The sequence below is a fragment of the Leptonotus elevatus genome, chromosome 22 (genome assembly GCF_054856555.1).
Source record: "Leptonotus elevatus isolate MCC_2025b chromosome 22, RoL_Lele_1.0, whole genome shotgun sequence".
Classification (NCBI taxonomy): Eukaryota; Metazoa; Chordata; class Actinopteri; order Syngnathiformes; family Syngnathidae; genus Leptonotus; species Leptonotus elevatus.
Window position 1 is genome coordinate 8,665,687 of NC_141260.1, and position 17,728 is coordinate 8,683,414.

General features: G+C 38.9%; 2 long non-coding RNA genes across 2 annotated transcripts; one reads left to right on the plus strand and one right to left on the minus strand.

Annotated features, from left to right (window-relative positions):
* Nucleotides 1-1,566: 1,566 nt before the first annotated feature.
* Nucleotides 1,567-3,988, plus strand: LOC147155480 (uncharacterized). The gene is made up of 3 exons (XR_015092301.1): nt 1,567-1,968; nt 2,046-2,089; nt 2,175-3,988. It is a non-coding gene; the product is annotated as an uncharacterized LOC147155480 (long non-coding RNA).
* Nucleotides 3,989-11,937: 7,949 nt separating this feature from the next.
* Nucleotides 11,938-16,665, minus strand: LOC147155481 (uncharacterized). Its single transcript, XR_015092344.1, has 5 exons — nt 16,557-16,665; nt 16,265-16,429; nt 14,924-15,065; nt 12,713-12,827; nt 11,938-12,344 (listed from the first exon to the last, which is right to left on the minus strand). It is a non-coding gene; the product is annotated as an uncharacterized LOC147155481 (long non-coding RNA).
* Nucleotides 16,666-17,728: the final 1,063 nt, after the last annotated feature.

Consider the following 17,728-nt stretch of genomic DNA (forward strand, 5'->3'; position numbering starts at 1 on the left):
AGCACGCAACTCGGAGGCCCTGGCACCCGGGGTGGACATCACGGCAAACGAGAAACGTCCCTCCGGCATCTTCACAACCCCATCGGCAATGGCTCGCAGGTGGGAGTCACCAACAACCAGGACAAACTATTACAAAAGAAAAAAAAAAAGTAGTAATTGAAAAAAGGAAAGAGGTAATTTAAAAAAATAGACACAAATGAAGGTTGTTAATTTGTTATAAAGGCAGAGTTGATTATAAAACATACCGTGTTGTCCTGGTTCAGTGCTGGAATGACCAGTTTGTGCCTCCGCCCAGTCACAGCTGAAACTGGCCATTCCCGAACTCTGTGGCGCCAGCCAGTGCCTCTGCCTAAAATGATGCACACACAGAATACCATGTCAAGTCTCAACTTCAATTGCTGACAATGCACAGTACAAGTACATGTTCCACTTTGAGTGTATATGAACCTGCAAAATATTGGAATTGTTTAAAATAATCGATTGTAAAACTGCTGCAAAAGCAATTAAAATTATGACTGACCTGGTACCAGAGCCTTGGCACAAACAAGGGACACCTAAAACATAAAGCATAGACATTACACAATTGTAGGCATGTGCAGTCACCACAATGCAGAGTAAATAGCAAACATAGGTTAAATTAGTTTCAATTTAAATTGACCAGGTATTTTGTACATACAAGTGATGTTAATTCAGGCCAGGTTTATTAATGAAATTCTTAATCACAAAAGAGATTCAAGGACTTAACTGATACTTTTGTTTGTGTCTGAAATGCAGTCACAATTGCTCAATTTTGCTAGAATTTTCTGATCAAATACATGAGCAGAAAGGCAGCAGATTGTACCAGATTAGATTATAGTATAAAGGAAGTATATAGAAATATGTTTTTGACAAAACAATGACATACACTGTTTAGATAGACATGAAGTCTAAAACAAAACATTAGTTATTAAATATAACCGTCTTAGTTATTATTTACATCTGGTCTATGTAACTTAAAAGAAACCATGTGAAATATCTGTGTCCGGGCTAGGCACCTCACAAATTTGTGATCAATGTTAGTGAGTTTATTTTTGACATTAGTAAAAATTTTGAAATCTTGTAGAAAACAGACTTCATCACAATTAAATTCAGAATTAGTTTGACATGAATAAAGCAATGCACAAATATCGCTCAGTCATACACTCTATATTTGTCAAACTATGCCCTGGTGAAGACAATCTTGTGTTGAAACATGTTGGTAGTCCATTTTAAATAAAGGATTTTTTTTACATTACTAATGAGTGTCTTGAATACACAGACTGCTTTTAACTCTTTGACCGCCATAAACGTTATAAAACGTTTAGCATAAACCTAGGGATGGGCGCCGAGGACGTTAAAAGACGTCCCCTATGTTTTTTTGGTTTTTTTTGAAACGGGTGGAGGGAAGCCTTGGGCAGCTGTGCTGAAAATATCAAGCAGATCAAGTAAGTTTAATGACTCGTTTTGGCCTCTAGATGGCAGCGATGACTCTCCTTGCACTTTGGGTGTGCCGCCCACCGTGGGCGTCGGTATAAAAGGTGAGGCGGAGCTAGAGTGGAGTGGAGAGGATAATGGAGAAAGCAAAAAGCATGGAGGAAGAGAAAGCAAAAATGACGACCGGTGGAAAGCAGCTCACGCTTGATCGGTATTTTCAAAAAGAAACCAGTGCTAAATTGAATGTTGGTGGCGATGATGATGATGGCGACAACGAGGTTGATGCCGAAGTTGCGGCTTTGACGCGACGTCTTCGGCCACGTCTTAAAGCGACGCCGGTTAGCGATGCTAACGCCGGAAAACGTGGTGCACGTCCAAGTACTTCTGCAAACGCGGACGTTGATTCGGACGACGAAGAGTACCCCGAGTCGGATGGCTATTCTTCGGAGGAGTGGGTACAGTCGGATCTTCGAGAAAGTGATTCGGACAGCATTTCATCCGCAGAAGACTGTGAAGGTAAGCGCAAACTTGCTATGAGATACTTTTCCTGCACGCTGCTAGCACCTCGTGTAACGTGAATGTATAATTCATAGATCGTGCTCACAGCGACAACCTACAGTTTCCACGACAAAGAGAGGTATAAAAAACGTGTTTTCAATACACTGCAACAACAAAAGAAAACGGTCTTTCGATATGATTGTAATTGTATATATTTCTTTCAGCTGCAGCTCGTCGGGCTCAAGGTGACGCGTCTCACAGTGAGCAGAATAAAGGTAAAAAAAAAATGATTCTCCAACTCAGCACGAGTAAAATATTTGATGGTAAATGTCTTCTATAATTTCAACCAGTGGATCCAAGAAAAAAGGTAAACATATATATATATTGCTTCACACTGATCTAAAATAAATATTATATGATATTGAAATGTATATTTGCAGATCCCAAAAGTTCTGGCTGGCATGAAACAGGCTGGCAGCCAAACACATTCCTGTTTACTGAAACTCCAGGACCAAGGGGTGCCGCAGCAGAGCTAAATTCAACCCTGCCAGCTGACTTCCTGCAACTATTCATCTCAAACGAACTTCTCCAGCACATTGCTGATCAAACAAATTTATATGCACGTCAATCCATGCAGAAGCAGACTGAAAGTCTGCCACACTGCAGGAGTCGTGCTTGGAAGCCAGTGTCTGTATTAGAATTGAAAACATTTTTTGCACTCCAATTTCTTACTGGGTATATAAAAAAGCCCAGTATAGAAATGTATTGGACTCAGGATGAAATTGAAACCACACCATTTTTTTAGTCGCGCGATGCCTCGAAACCGCTTCCTGCTTATCTGGAGTTACCTACATTTTAACAATAATGAGAGACATAGTTCAGATGACAAATTATTTAAAATCCGTCCTGTGTTCAACCATATTGTAAATAAATTTAAAGAACTGTTCCAACCCGGTAGGAATGTATGTATTGATGAGGGAATGATGAATTTTCAGGGCCGTCTATCGTTTAAAGTTTACAACCCCCAAAAACCAATCAAATATGGAATTAAGTCATACATCCTGTGTGACTCCCAAACAGGATATTGTTTTAATATGCAACCTTATGTTGGTACTAGTTGTTCTCTGCCGGATACCGTGTTTAATTTGCTAGATCGTCTGCCAGGAAATGGGTACACGCTCTTTATGGACAATTTTTATAATTCAATTGGGTTGTGTGAACGTCTCCTGGCAGCACGTACAAATGTTTGTGGAACACTGAGAAAAAATAGGGGTGAACCAAATGAGATCACTTCTCTTACAAACACTGGCCTTGGGGTGGGGGGGGAATTGGTGAGACACAACACAAATGTTTTGGTTGTGGCATGGCAGGACAAGCGTTTGTTGAGGATGGTGACTACTTTTCACAAAGATGAAATGCGGACAGTTGATGTGTAGGCACTAAAAAAAAAAAAGAGTGCCTTTCCCGAAACCTGTATGTGTTTTGGACTACAATTCCACAATGAATGGCGTGGATAAGATGGATCAAAACATTTCTTATCACCCATTCACGAGGAAGACATTGAAATGGCACAAAAAATTTGTTGCCTATCTGTTTCAAATATGTTTGTTCAATGCCTTTATCCTGTACAAAGCTAAACATCCTGGCAAATGTCAGCATTTTTTGGAGTTTATCCAGCAGGTGGTGAGAGGGTGGCTCTTACCACAGGACCAGGAGGAGGACATTGCTACAAACATACAAACAGAAGGACATGAGGAAGCCAGACAGAACACCAGGTCACCGTATAACGATCCTGAAAGTCGACTTGATGGCAACATGGCAAAACACACACTGCAATACATACCTGCTACCCCCCGGAAAAAAAAGCCAGCAAGAAAGTGTAGGGTCTGCACTCAAAGGGGCATTCGCAGCGAAACAAATCTGTGGTGCAAATCCTGCTGCGTCCCCTTGCACCCAGGGCAATGTTACACTATATACCACACCAAAAAAAAACTTGTGTAGTTGAAACATCCACAGAATTGTAAATAGAAACACATACACACACCACACATGCACAGTTGCACAGTTGCACATGTTTGTTGTATTACACTGTTGAATGTTGAATGTAAATAAACTGTTATTTTGCTATCAAAAAACACTTTTTCATTCTTGGTGGTAGTGTTTTATAGAAGTAAAGCACTATTTAGGTGTTTGTGGCATCATTCATGGACAAAAAGAAGTGTAAAATTCACTAGAATGCATGAAATAATATCGTTTCACTAAAAGCTTGATTTCTCCGTATTTTGGTCCAAAAAAGGCGAAATTGGGTGAAACTAACCATTTTCTATTGTTGATTACTAAAGAACGGAATAAGATAGAAACAAACTTTTTTTTTCTGATGATGCACAAATATCGCTCAGTCATACACTCTATATTTGTCAAACTATGCCCTGGTGAAGACAATCTTGTGTTGAAACATGTTGGTAGTCCATTTTTAATAAAGGATTTTTTTACATTACTATTGAGTGTCTTGAATACACAGACTGCTTTTTACATAAGCATTTTAGCATTTTTTTCTGCTTGACTCTATATTTGTAGCCGGAAATAATGTGTATTGCACATTAACAAAGTTAATTGCATTTTGCCTGCTGTGGAACATACCTGGTGGGCAGCCACAGTAGAGGTATGCGGTGGGGAGCGGGCGTCCACAGTGGCGAGCCGACTGGCTGGAGCTGAAGTTCGGATTCTGGCCTTCTAAATACACATTGCAAATGTTTAGGATATTAAAAAAAAGTGTAATAGTGATAAAAAAAATGATAAACTCTTGCTAAAATATGGCGTGAAACTCGTACCTTGTTCACTGCAGACTGCATCGTGGTCCCATCACTGGTGGCAGAGGGTGGGGACCGAGGCTGAAAACAAAATATACAGCACATTGAGGACCTAGCAGTGTGACTCAAAATAACTCAACACAGAATACACCACCGCCAAGTGCAGAATTGAATAGAGGCAAAGTACCTGCTGGGGTGCGATGTTTGGGCTCAGTTCCGGAGCAGCAAGGTCCAGCTTCTTCCATCGGCGCTTGGCTGCCTCGGAACGCTTCCCCTCCCGCGGCATGCTGCTACAGCTACCTTTACTGTAAGCAAAAAGAAAATAAAAAAAACTTCCCAAGACAAAGTCAAAAGTAAACTGGCAGTAAAAAAAGGAAATCAATTCAAACACAACAAAATAGTAAAGTAATGATATTAGAGTGTTTGTAATGTGCTGTTGAGTGCAAGTTCAGCTGTATTTGCGTTCTAGACTCTGTGATGTAGATCTTATATATGTATTATGTTGTTTGAGGGCAAGATGGAAGCAGGTAGATGAGGTGGAAGTCCAAGGCGGTGCTGAAGGTTTGAAATCCAAGTATCACGGTCAGCAGCTTTCCAATTCGCACAGTGCTCAGCGGATCGCTAAAAGATTCAAGATAAAATTTGTAGTTAATCTCAGATGTGTATGAAACATTAAAAATGTACATTGAGTCTAATGAGGCAGTGGTGTCATTGTAATAAAAATAAGAAACCGTCATCAATTGAAGTATAGTAACATCACACATTGTATAGTTCATTGATTATAAATAATGGATGGGGTGAGCAGAGCCTTCAATAAATCCTCAACTGTCATGATTGGGGTCAGCTGTTTCTGTTTTCACTTGCAGTTGCTGGGGAAACAGCTGGAGGGCGGATCCCGCCAAACACACCTGCTGCCCATTAGCTCGTCAGGTCAAGATAAAAGCCTGACAGAAGCAGCAAGGAGTGTCGGGTTATTACTCCGTGATGCTACTCTGTATCCCACACTACTCGCTGTTCTAGCCGCCCTCGGGCGTGATTTTGTGTTTCCTTGTTTTTGATTAAAACTAAAGTTATCAGCATCACTGCCGTGGCTCTCCTGCATTTGGGTCCTCCACTCCGTTTCGTGACAGCCAACTTCAACCGTGACAGATCGTGACATCAACAATAGAAAAAAATGGATCCACTATAGACTTCCTTGTTTACTTATTAACAAAGAAAACGGTATTGTAATAACATTGTTACTTTTTTTTTCTTTTACATTAATTTCCATGAGGTGAAACGGTTTGGCAAAATGGATGGGTATTCTGGATGGCCGTGAAAAAAACGATCGCTACAGAAACCAATGGTAATCTTTCAAGGGGGAAAATAAAGGCAGCTTTAACAATTTACAAATGTGTGCTGTAGTCAATCAATGAAGGTCATTTAACAGTGTAAAATACTTCCAAAATCCCTCATCGGCGCCGCTCCGCTACACGATCGAGCAGGACACGCCACTCAACAACCGACGCCCCCCTCCCCCACCCCCACCACGACGACGACAGACGAGACAAAAGCCTTACTGTGTATTGTAGCAACGATGGATATACACAATTGAGATTTACAGCATACTCAAACATATGTATATATATTTTTTTTTTACTGCACATTAAAACCTTAATGTAACATCTGCTAGCTCTAGTCCACTACACAGTTGAGCAGGACACGCAACTCAACAACCGACGCCCCCTCCCCCACCACCACCATAACGACGACAGAATAGACAAAAGCCTTACTGTATATTGTAGCAACGAGGGATATACACAATTGAGATTTAGAGCCTACTCAAACTTTTCTTTGTTTTTGTTTTCTTTTACTGCACATTAAAACCTTAAAGTGAGATCTGCTAGCTCTAGCTAGCGCTAGCAGGTGTAGTTAGCATGTAGGCTACCATGTCTAGCACTTAACTTTACCTATCTTGTTAATACAGCAGCCGGATAACACAACGTTCAAATATGGAGGTAAATATGGTGCAAAACTAACTTGTGCAAAAAATTTGTACCTGTAGAAAAAAGTCTAAATTTGTGATTTGTATCTGTAAAAAAAATGTGTGCCTGTAAAAAAAAAATTGTGTCTGTAAAAGAAATTTGTACCTGTAAAAAAAAAAAATGTGTATGTGTAAAACAAATTTGTATCTGTAAAAACAAATTTGTACCTGTAAAAGTCATGATTTGTATCTGTACAAATTTTTTTTGTACCTGTACAAAAACTATAAATTTGTATCTGTAAAAGTTGTGATTTGTACCTGTAGAAATGACAACTTGTAGTCAAAGAAGTCGCCACTAGGAGTCACAAGTGGGCTTTCTGCTGCTGTTCAGTGACGTGAGTTTTGCCCCATTTGTCGCGCTACAAATGGAGCAAAACTAATTTGTACTTGTAGAGCGCCGTGATTTGTACTCGTAAAGAAGGGGCGGGCTCTGGTGTAATGAAGGGTTGTCTTGACCAATCAAGTGAGAAGGATTTGAGCGGATTGGAGCGCAACCTCATTGGTTTAGCGAACGACGGTGGCGGGACTCGCGGAAGGATACAAGCAGGACACATCGTCGCCAACCAACATACATATTAAGAATACTTCAGTCTCTTTTGGTTTTTGCTATTACAAGGTAAGTATTATGTTACTTCATCATTCTTTCAAATATTGACGATGGTCATCCAACCTGTTTTTATGATTAGCATCACATATTTAGCTTTCTAGCTAGCTGGCATTTGATTTCATGCTAAAGCAGTCTAGTCATTATCGTCATTTCTGGCGCCACGGACTTAATTGCATCTCATGCTTTGGAATATTGTGGCTATATGACAACAATGAACAACTAAACTACTTCATTATATGCCAAGAATGGTGCAGTGCGCTGCTCCCCTGTGTTGGTTAAAATTGTTATTTCTTGTATTAGTTAGCTGGCTAACAAACGAATTCATGTAGCTCACATATGCGCCATTGACAGGTACTGGAGGGAAGATGCACCCAATCGATGTTATGTATGTACACATTTGACTCCATAGTGTTCTTTATCTTGTTTTGCCTTCTAGAAAAATGACCGATCAGAGCAACAGCTCTTCGCTGCAGCAGCAGGTGAGCGGAATATCGCTACTGTCTTGACATTAATGGTGTGTTTTTTGTTATTATTTCTTCCTGTTTGCATAATAATGTAATCAATAATAATGCACATTACACACGACCTATACAGAGTGTCCCAAAAGTCTCTTTACAATTATAACAATTTTGAGATATTTTAAGTACCTTCATTTGTGTGAGTTTTTTTTTAAACTTAATTTAATAGACCTCTATATGGGCATCATCATTTACACCAAGCACATGAAAACGGTACTCGATTTGTTGCCATGTTTGCTGCAGGTTTACCATCCATCAACACAGTATCTGAAACAAATAAATTCAATATGAATGAATACTTTAATTAACAAACACTGGTTAAAATAAAACAAATCTGTTTAAGACATCTCAACAACTGCCTTTGTAATATATTGTTTTAAAAATTGTAAACATGTTATGGACACCCTATATTTCTCTCTAGGAACTGCTGCTGAATCTTTTACTGGCCCGAACTCCATAACAGACTATCGGCTGCCCTTGAGCGTGCCCCTCTGGACCTGGACTATCTACAATTTATAATTTCACAGGACATGGTTTTACTGAGTGCACTAGCTAACCAAATTCAGATCCCTCAGCAAGTGTATGAAGCCCTTACTGATGTGCATGGTCTACTCTCTGCCCAAGATGAAATGGAGCTTCATGTAACGGTTCCTGTGGGGAGAACAAAACCTGGTTGTCCAAAAATTTTAATATGTAGGGAATATGTTTCGGAGCTCCTCAGCATAGGGCTATCTGCAGCGTACATTGCCAGACTTTTAGGAGTTTCTCGGTGGACGCTGCAGAGAAACATGAACAGCTGGGCTATGTCTGTTAGGGCCTTGTACGGTCAACTGACTAATGATGAGCTTGACAACCTGGTGTCACAAACACACCACTGCAACCCACATGCTGGGTACAGATTAATGATGGGATTGTTGCGGGCACAGGGGCATCGTGTACAGTGGCAGAGGATTCGTGCATCGATGCATAGGGTTGACACAGCAGGAATTGTGCTGAGAATGTCAGCATTGAGGTGTGTTGTTCGCAGAACATACTCTGTCCCAGGCCCAAGATCGCTGATGCATATAGACACAAACCACAAACTTATAAGGTTGGTTATGTTTTTCAAATCAAAACATATTACCTGTACATGACTTAACTATGTGCAAAAAAGTGATAATACCTAATGTTTTTCTTTATCTCAAATGTCATTGAAGGTACAATATGGTGATATTTGGAGGAATCGATGGTTTCTCAAGGAAGGTATAAATAATTGGATATTCCCTTTAAACGTCTAAACTTTTTGTCATTGAATCAGGCATTTCAATTGTGATTAGTTGTTTTTTGTTTTTGAAGACCTTCAGATTGTAGTACTAGTTTAGGATGGCTACCTCAGAAATCGGTTTCATTTTCTTTGGGAGCACCTTTGCATTTGTATTCTTCAATGGTAACATAATAGTACTGTAATACTCTTACTTACAGTCATTTTAGTTGAAAAGCTTTAATTGCACTTACAGTAACAAATCAAAACTCCATCATGTTACCTGTGACTTTATGCTAAGACTTCGCTGGCACTCTTTGTCTGAGAATTAGATTACATGTTTTCTTTGTTGACATTTTATAAAGACTCATTTCTTATGGAATCTCTTAAAACAGATGCAAGGTAGAGAATGAGATATTCTCAAGTGCCATTACACCAATTGCATTGAGTATTATTGTTGCATTTTACCTTTTTAAATATAATCCTGTTTTAACTACTACATGACTGTTAAAGGTTATTGAAATTGTATTTGTTAAGAGCTTTGAAATTGACACTTAAAATTGATATTGTTATTGTTAACGTACTTTGATCATTTGAAAATAAAAAGTACAGTTGTTTGAAGTCACAATGGGACAATTCCATTCTTCTCACATAGATAATGTATCTTGCTGTTGCAAATAATAACAGAGCCTCCACAACCCTTGCCTTCTTCAATGAAGCTGTTGAGAAGTATGGCTTACCTCAAAGGTTAGTCAGACATCATCACCTAGCCTATCCTACCCTTAATAGTGTAAATCTACCTGTTCTAACCATTGACTTGTTTTAAGGTTTTCGTTTCAGTGAAGTGTAATGCATAATTAATAGGAGTTCTCATTTTTGTTACATTTTCTTAAGGGTTCGTGGTGACCATGGGGTGGAAAATGTGGATGTAGCCCAGCTGATGTTCTCCACAAGAGGAGTTGGCAAAAACAGCTTCATTGCAGGGAAAAGTGTGCATAATCAGAGGTACTTTAGAAGACACTTCATTTTTATGGAACTACCACATTCATAACCTTGTAAGTTTACAGGGTGAGTAAAAAAAAAAGAAAAAATAATACGCCAAAATCTATGCAATATTAAAAAATAATAATAACAACAACACAGAAAACTTCCGGTTAGACACATGTAAATACATTCAAATTATTCTTGTTTTTGAAGTGGTTAATGTGGCCACCACCAGCAGCACGGGCAACATCTAGCCTATTTGAAGAAGAGAAAAGAATGAACTGAATGAAAACTTCACTTAGCAGTCGATGGCTGTAATTGGCCTGGCAGAACCTCTGTGTGTGTGATTTAATTTTTTTCTTCTTGTGGTGGTATGTTAAAGACAAAGTTTATGTTCCACCACTTCCATCAAATATCAATTACATGAAAGACCAAGTAACAGTTGCAATCAACATTGGCAACTTACGGTTGTCTTTACTGCCAGTGGTAAACACTAACACTTGTAAAACCTAAAAACTTGAATCTATTTACGACACAAGTCCAAGCTACAGTTTTTCATTTTTGCAATATCGCATGATTTTAAATTTTCATTTGATTTGTAGCTTTATAGGATATCCCCTTGAGATGCAACATCTAATTTTCAAAGGTGACATTCCAACACATACAAATAGTAATAATGTACAAAATAAAGGTAAAGAATTCTGCTATGTTCTTTTTTTTAATCACCCTTACTTTCTCATTACTTGAAATTAATGGAATGTTTGTTTCATTTATGAAACTGCATTTATCATTTTAAACTACTTTTTTTGTTGATAATAGAAAAAAAACATTTGCCATTGAAATGCTTAAATTTAAAAGGATTTAGAACAATTCAAACATGCTCTCAAAAATGATTAAATAATTAATTGGATAGCCAAGTAGTTGATTAATTGTTGCACCCAGTTGCTTGTTTGTCCAAATATGATTCACTTTTTTACATGGTTTAAAATGTCTTCTTTAATTAAAAAAAAAAGGGGGGGGGGCACAATTACATTGACATTACAGAATTGAACGTCTTTGGCGAGATGTCTACACAGCAGTCACTTGCCTCTACTATGCTGCGTTGCACCAAATGGAGGAAGATGATCTCCTGGACCTGTCCAGCAGTGTTCACCTTTTCTGCTGCCATTATGTCTTCATTCCTCGCTTACAAGCCCAGCTTGATGTTTTTAAAGATGGCTGGGACAGTCATCCCATGAGCAGCGAGGGAAATCGTACCCCGAACCAACTGTGGCACATGGGACTGCACTATAATGTACAAGAGTCTAATGATGTTGTAAGTACTTTTAAAAAATTGGTAAGCAAAACTTACTTTAAACAGTAGACAATGAATTGTTTTTCATATCAACTACAGGATTTGAACATCCCCCTGATAAACTGGGAGAGTAGTGGCCTTGTGTCCAGCAACACCGACTCTTGTGTCTATGTGCCTGAAACTGACTGCCCTTTGACACCTCAAGAACTGGCTGGACTCCATGCTGCTGTGGATCCAGCAGGCCCTTCTACACGCATGGGAGTAGACCATTATTTGGCTGCAGTGAACTACATGCACAGTATAAACTATGTGTAGGGTCTAGCCAAGCGCTTCTGGGCTGTTATTTGTTTAAAACTGCCTGCACTAAATTACATTTTATAATTTAGTGCTATATAAAGTTTGTATTATTATTATTATTTTTTTTTAATTGCTTACACTTTAAGAAAACAACCTGTTAAAAGTGGAGCACATTAATTTACAGTAAATGTATATTTAAAAAGAAACTATTCAATCAGCAAGCAGACTCTTTATTGACACTGACATAACAATTTGGTTCATTGATTGTGCTGCAAACTACACTAAAACGCTGATAGTTATTTGAATTGTCTTTTCGTACAAATTGACAATGAACTGTAATAAGAACCTATCTAGCAAAACATCAGAACTACATTATTTAAAGTAATGAAATAAAGATTTTGATCTATACCAAACCAAAACCAGTATCAGTTGTGGCGATGCAGTTCTTTAAATGGTCACTGAATTCTGTGTAATGGCTGTAGTGGCCAGGTAACTTTAAGTTTTGGAAGCATGTAGAAGACGTGGGATGTTCCGCTCTCACCACCTCCACTTTCATATCTGGCATGGGTATCTCCCATCCCACCCAGAACTTCAGGAGTCTTTTAAGATTCTCTTGAGACCCTAAAAAAAAGGAGAAAAAAAGTGGAATTAAGCTGTGCATGCTATTAAGTAACAATAATCAATTAGATTACTGTTTTTATAATTTAATTTATGTATTTTTTTTGAGAAAAAAACAGGTTCTGCAACATCTGGGAAAAAAAGTGATCCCTGCTAGAGGATGATCATTTAAGAAAATCAAATCACAGATGTATCTATAAATTAAAATTCTGCCTTGTAGCAATATGTGTATGCTTATGCTTAATACTCATAATACAACTTGTGTTCATAAACAAGAAAAAAATGGTTAAAAAAAACTTGATTTTCAACCACATTTGAAAATCTGCATTTATGCATTACAAAATGTGCACAAATATCAACATGTAATTTACCTGTCCTCACAAACTGACGCAAGTACCCCATTATTCTACATCTACAGTCAACGGAGTAACCATCTTCATCGTCCAACCCAGATTCCTCAGGCCATTTGATTAGGTCCAAAACAACCTAGGACAGCAAATGAGACAATCATTATGGCACCATAGTTGGCATTGAACCAATTCATTCTATTTTACAATTTTCTCTCTAATTTATACATATGTTCAATCCACACATGGGTGTTAATTGTGTGAAGGCTGATGTTGTGGTCTCAACAGCCTAACAATGAAATGTGTATCCTGCTGAGGAGAACATGTGATTGTTGATTTCTCGTCAGACTTTGTTCAAGGTTGGAATTGTTCACTGAAAATGATTCCAAATCAAAATTTCCTTGGAACAAGGAAAAAACATTAAAAATGTTTAAATAACTGAACATATGATGACGAATATTCAATAATATAACCCTAACCCTAAGCAAACACTCTCCCTCTCATTTGGATATGGGCTTAAAGGTTGTATCTAACTGTGCATCAAAAGTTTGCATGCAAGGGACTGTGCATTGTTGAATTATTAACATTGTTTTTCTGTTTCAATATATATTCTTCAAAGTGTTTTTGATTTTAGTTAGATAAATACAACTGTGGTAGAATGTGGTCTGTTTTCCCCCTAAGGAAGTGAGGTGTTTGACTTAATCTGAATAATCTACAGGGCAGATATGCGGGAATCTCTGGTGCGAAGCTGCTACAGAGTTCAATAGTTTATCTAGGAAGCCAATAATTTACCTCACATCTGTTAAGGACTGAAAGAACTCAATGGGAGATGGCCTGATTGTATTTCACTCTGCTGACAGGACAAGATCAAAGGGGGGGGCACAGTCTCTTCCTCCGGGGCTGTGCTCTGTGTGGGGTTTTATGGGGGGTCCCTGGTGCAGGGAGATGGTGGGGGCAAGGTGTTTTGCCCACATCCTTGAGGAAGTGTTTAAGATAGGGAGAGGGGGTGTGTAGACTTGTTTAGACAGGAAATGTTACATGTTCTGATAGACCAAATGGTACTTTCTTTGTCAATGAAGGGGGAGGGAACGTTTTCTGTATATATGCATGCATGAACTTTGAGAAGAACACATTTGTGGGTGAGCTGCATGATTGAGCAGTAGCTCCAAGTGGCTTTCAGAATCTGAAATAAAGCTGGCAAACTTGTTCACAGATTTCAACTTTGAATTTATTTGAACACGCAGAAATCAAAGAAATGATTTCCAACAGCATGTAGCGAGTTTTTCTTTGTTGTCAGTTTTTTATTATTATTTATTCTAAGGTTGCAAAGATGTTCTCAAGACACTTGCAAAGTATATTTACGGCACCAAACATTCTATGTAAATCGCAAAGGAATAATGAACATGTTGAAATTTCTTTGCGAGTGTCTGCCAAACAGCGGCCAAAATGAGTTTCTTCCGTTGGGTGTCCGGGCTTTCCCTTAAGAGATTTGGTGAGAAGCTCAGTCATCCGGGAGGGACTCAAGGTCGAGCCACTGTTCCTCCGCGTGGAAAGGAGACAGTTAAGGGGGCTGGGGTATCTGGTTCGGAAGCCTCCTGGACGCCTTCCTGGAGAGGTGTTCCGGGCATGTCCCACCGGCGGGAGACCCCGGGGATGACCCAGGACATGCTGGAGAGACTATGTCTCTGGGCTGGCCTGGGAACGCCTTGGGATCCAGCCGGAGGAACTGGTTCAAGTGGCTGAGGAGGTCTGGGCTTCCCTCCTAAAGCTGCTGCCCCCGTGAATCCGACTCCGGATTAGCGGTAGTAAATGGATGCATGGGTGGTGGGTCTGGCAAACATCTTTGCAACCTTGAACTAACCCTAATGAAAAAATAAATATTTTTTTGTTTTGCCAGACTGTCACATCAAATCAAAATTGATATAGCTCCTTTCATACATTACATTGCAACTCAAAAGCGTTGAGTGAGTAAAACATCCATAGTACAGCACAAAGAAAACCCTAACCTTCCCCCCAACATGCCCATGAGCAGGCTCACTCAAACTCGCACAACCTTTAAAAAAAAAAAAAAAAAAAAAGGTATTTATTTAACCCAAGTGTAATTAAGTTATCTGGTCAATCTTGACCTAATGAATTCCGTTTGCATTCCCATAAATTCCAGTTAATTCCCACGCAAAAAATGTTATTTTGAAAATTACAGACATTTTAAAATCCTAGACATGCTTCATTGAAAACCTCCACACTGCACTCAGACTTTGTTTCTGTTGGAAAAACTGATGCCACTGCATCGGGTCGAGACTCCAATAACAGCATAATGAGGGTTTCTTTTAGTCCTTGCTTCAGCTGTTTGAGTTGGCGGGAGTTTCGGCCGAGCACCCTAAAGTATCACAGGGGTGAGTGAGGTATGGATGAAGGGACTCCAAGTAAATATATACATGCAGTAAATTCAATTCAATTATTACTCTGTGCACATTCAAACACTGGTCTGTATATATTGCTGTACAGCCGATCGCCCATACACACCGTGCAAGCCATTGAAGCCACAGGGCGACCATCTTACCTCTCCCATCCTGAGAGAAGACTACTATATATACTATAGGTATACATACAGATTAGACATATACAGCTCCTAGGCTCTTAGTGTTGGGCCGGGAGGCAGGTGTGGCAAGGTGGTCACAATTTTTTTAACAAGTGGACACTGGACAGTATGTGCTGCTTTGACAACCCCTTTTTTCTTTTATCGCTCAGTTCTTTAGACCCCAATATTAGATTTGGCAGAGGCATCTTTTGTTGAGTTAGTTATAATTCATTTATTAAAAAATATACAATTTTCCTCCTACAACCCTCATTAAGCATATAATGTATACATGTATTTAAGGCAAGTTGTAAAATGTCTGAAGTCCTCTTGTTTATGTTTAATAAATTTATAAACATCGTAAATCAAATGTTCTCCAATTTCAATACGGTAAATATATTCGAGGATCGTGTGTGACATATTGTTCATTGTGACGTATTGTGATGGCTGCGAGATATCAGGAGGGTATAATTTGATGCTCAAAGCCTGGTTTCCAGCTGATGCTGACAGGGTTTGTGAGGCTCACTTTATTACCGGTAATTACTTGAGCCTATAGATTTGTTATTTGGAGAGGATTTAAAAAACGAAGAAATCGAGTTTGTGCAGTAGCTATAAAAAAACACTAAGTCATATTTCTTTTTCAGTCTTATTCAGGTGTTCCAAAGCATGATCAACAGCCACCCTGACTTGTTCCTCGCCTTGAAATGGGCGATATTGTTTGACGTCTCATCTATACAGCGCGACTGAGCCCGCTATCATTTTCTGTCACACAACCAACCGCGCATGCGCAAACATTTTTCATCAAAGATCCTCCTATAGGATTGTATGCCGAGAAACATTTCTTGAGAGTAGTAATATGGAATTGGCCTATCGGCTATCCAGTTACATATACAGAGGTAATGTGTAAAATGTACATTTATCAAAGCATGATATACTGTTAGATAGGAGACACTTAAGTAGGACAACTTTTGATGGATATAACGCTAGTCAGCCACACTTACTGCATGCTGAAGTAGATTGTGAAGGAGCCAGGTGCTGTTACTAGCCGTTAATATAGGCATGTCCCATGCCAATGCCAGGTCATTAACAGCCGTTGTCTGACACTCATTGAGTCCTCTTTTTTCACTTGTTTCTTCCTTTCCAGCAGATTCTTGATTCTCAAACAGCTTTAAAAAGAAAATACCGCACATTTATTTCCAATAAATTACATTTAAAAAGTAAAAGTATAGTCCATATTTTTTCATTGAATGACAATGTTTTCCAATGGATAACCTTGCACTTTACCGTACTTACCGGGCGTATGGTCTCCCTGATGTCCATGTCTGCCACATCTTCTAACATGATTGTCGCTGTCTGTGGTGATTTACCAAGCAACACATGAATTACTGCTGGGCTAATACCTAACAGACAAGGGCCCCCCCATGAAGGAAAGAATGCCCAATCATTCTTCCTGCCATGACAAACAGGTCATTCTGTGCAAATACTTGGGAAGTGGCAGGAATTAAATGATCTGGTTGGCCTTCAAACAGCACAGTGCCGCATGCGGTTCCTATAAAAAATTAAAAAAAATGTTAATGGGGTTTGCCATTTTATGTTCAATACGGTTATAATAACCACATGATTGCAATTTCCTGCCTATGATTGTGTATTAATCTTTAGATTGACAGATTTGTCATGTGTTATGGCTATGCTGTCTGTTGTTAGTTATTCATAGTATAGCTGAATGATAACTTGTATTTGCTGAATGATTAATTTACAATAATTTGCAATATAATCACTGACCATAACTAAAGCTGTCTGCCAGGATGGTGCACGTAATTCCTTCATAAAATCATGAGTCAATTATCTAACATTTATGTTCTATTTTGCCTTGCAACTTAAACAAACAAACTTTAGTGGAGTTGGGCCAGTGTCTTTAGGATTCTTTAAGACCTACCGCAATCAAGTTTGAAACCATGTTGTAACTTGTGCATTATCATACTGAAGAAGTGTCTGTTAACCCCTTCTCCAATGGCCACATCTCCTAAAAACACAAGCAATCACATCCATCTTTCAGGTCATGGGTTTTCTGGCCTTCAAATTTGTATTTTTCATGTTTTCATATGTTCATGTGGGATTGCTGTTACAGCATTATACTCCCACAATAAAAATATTCATGCAACATGCAACATGGACCACTTTCGTGTCATTACATATTTTGAATGACTGCCGTAGCCACAGTACAGTGATGCGAAGATAACTGTCCTTCTGGCAGCACTTGTACGACGCCTTCAGCCACATCTCCATGAAAATGCATCAGTTTCCAGGGAGATAGGCTACTCAAGCTAGCTGTCTTAGCGGTTGTTCATAGAAAGCTTTAAGTGTGAACTTAAAAAAAAAAAATAAGTTTAACAAGTACATTACTACATTATTGTAATTTTGGTGCTCATGCGCACTAACATGCTACTTATCTGCACCCCTGCAAA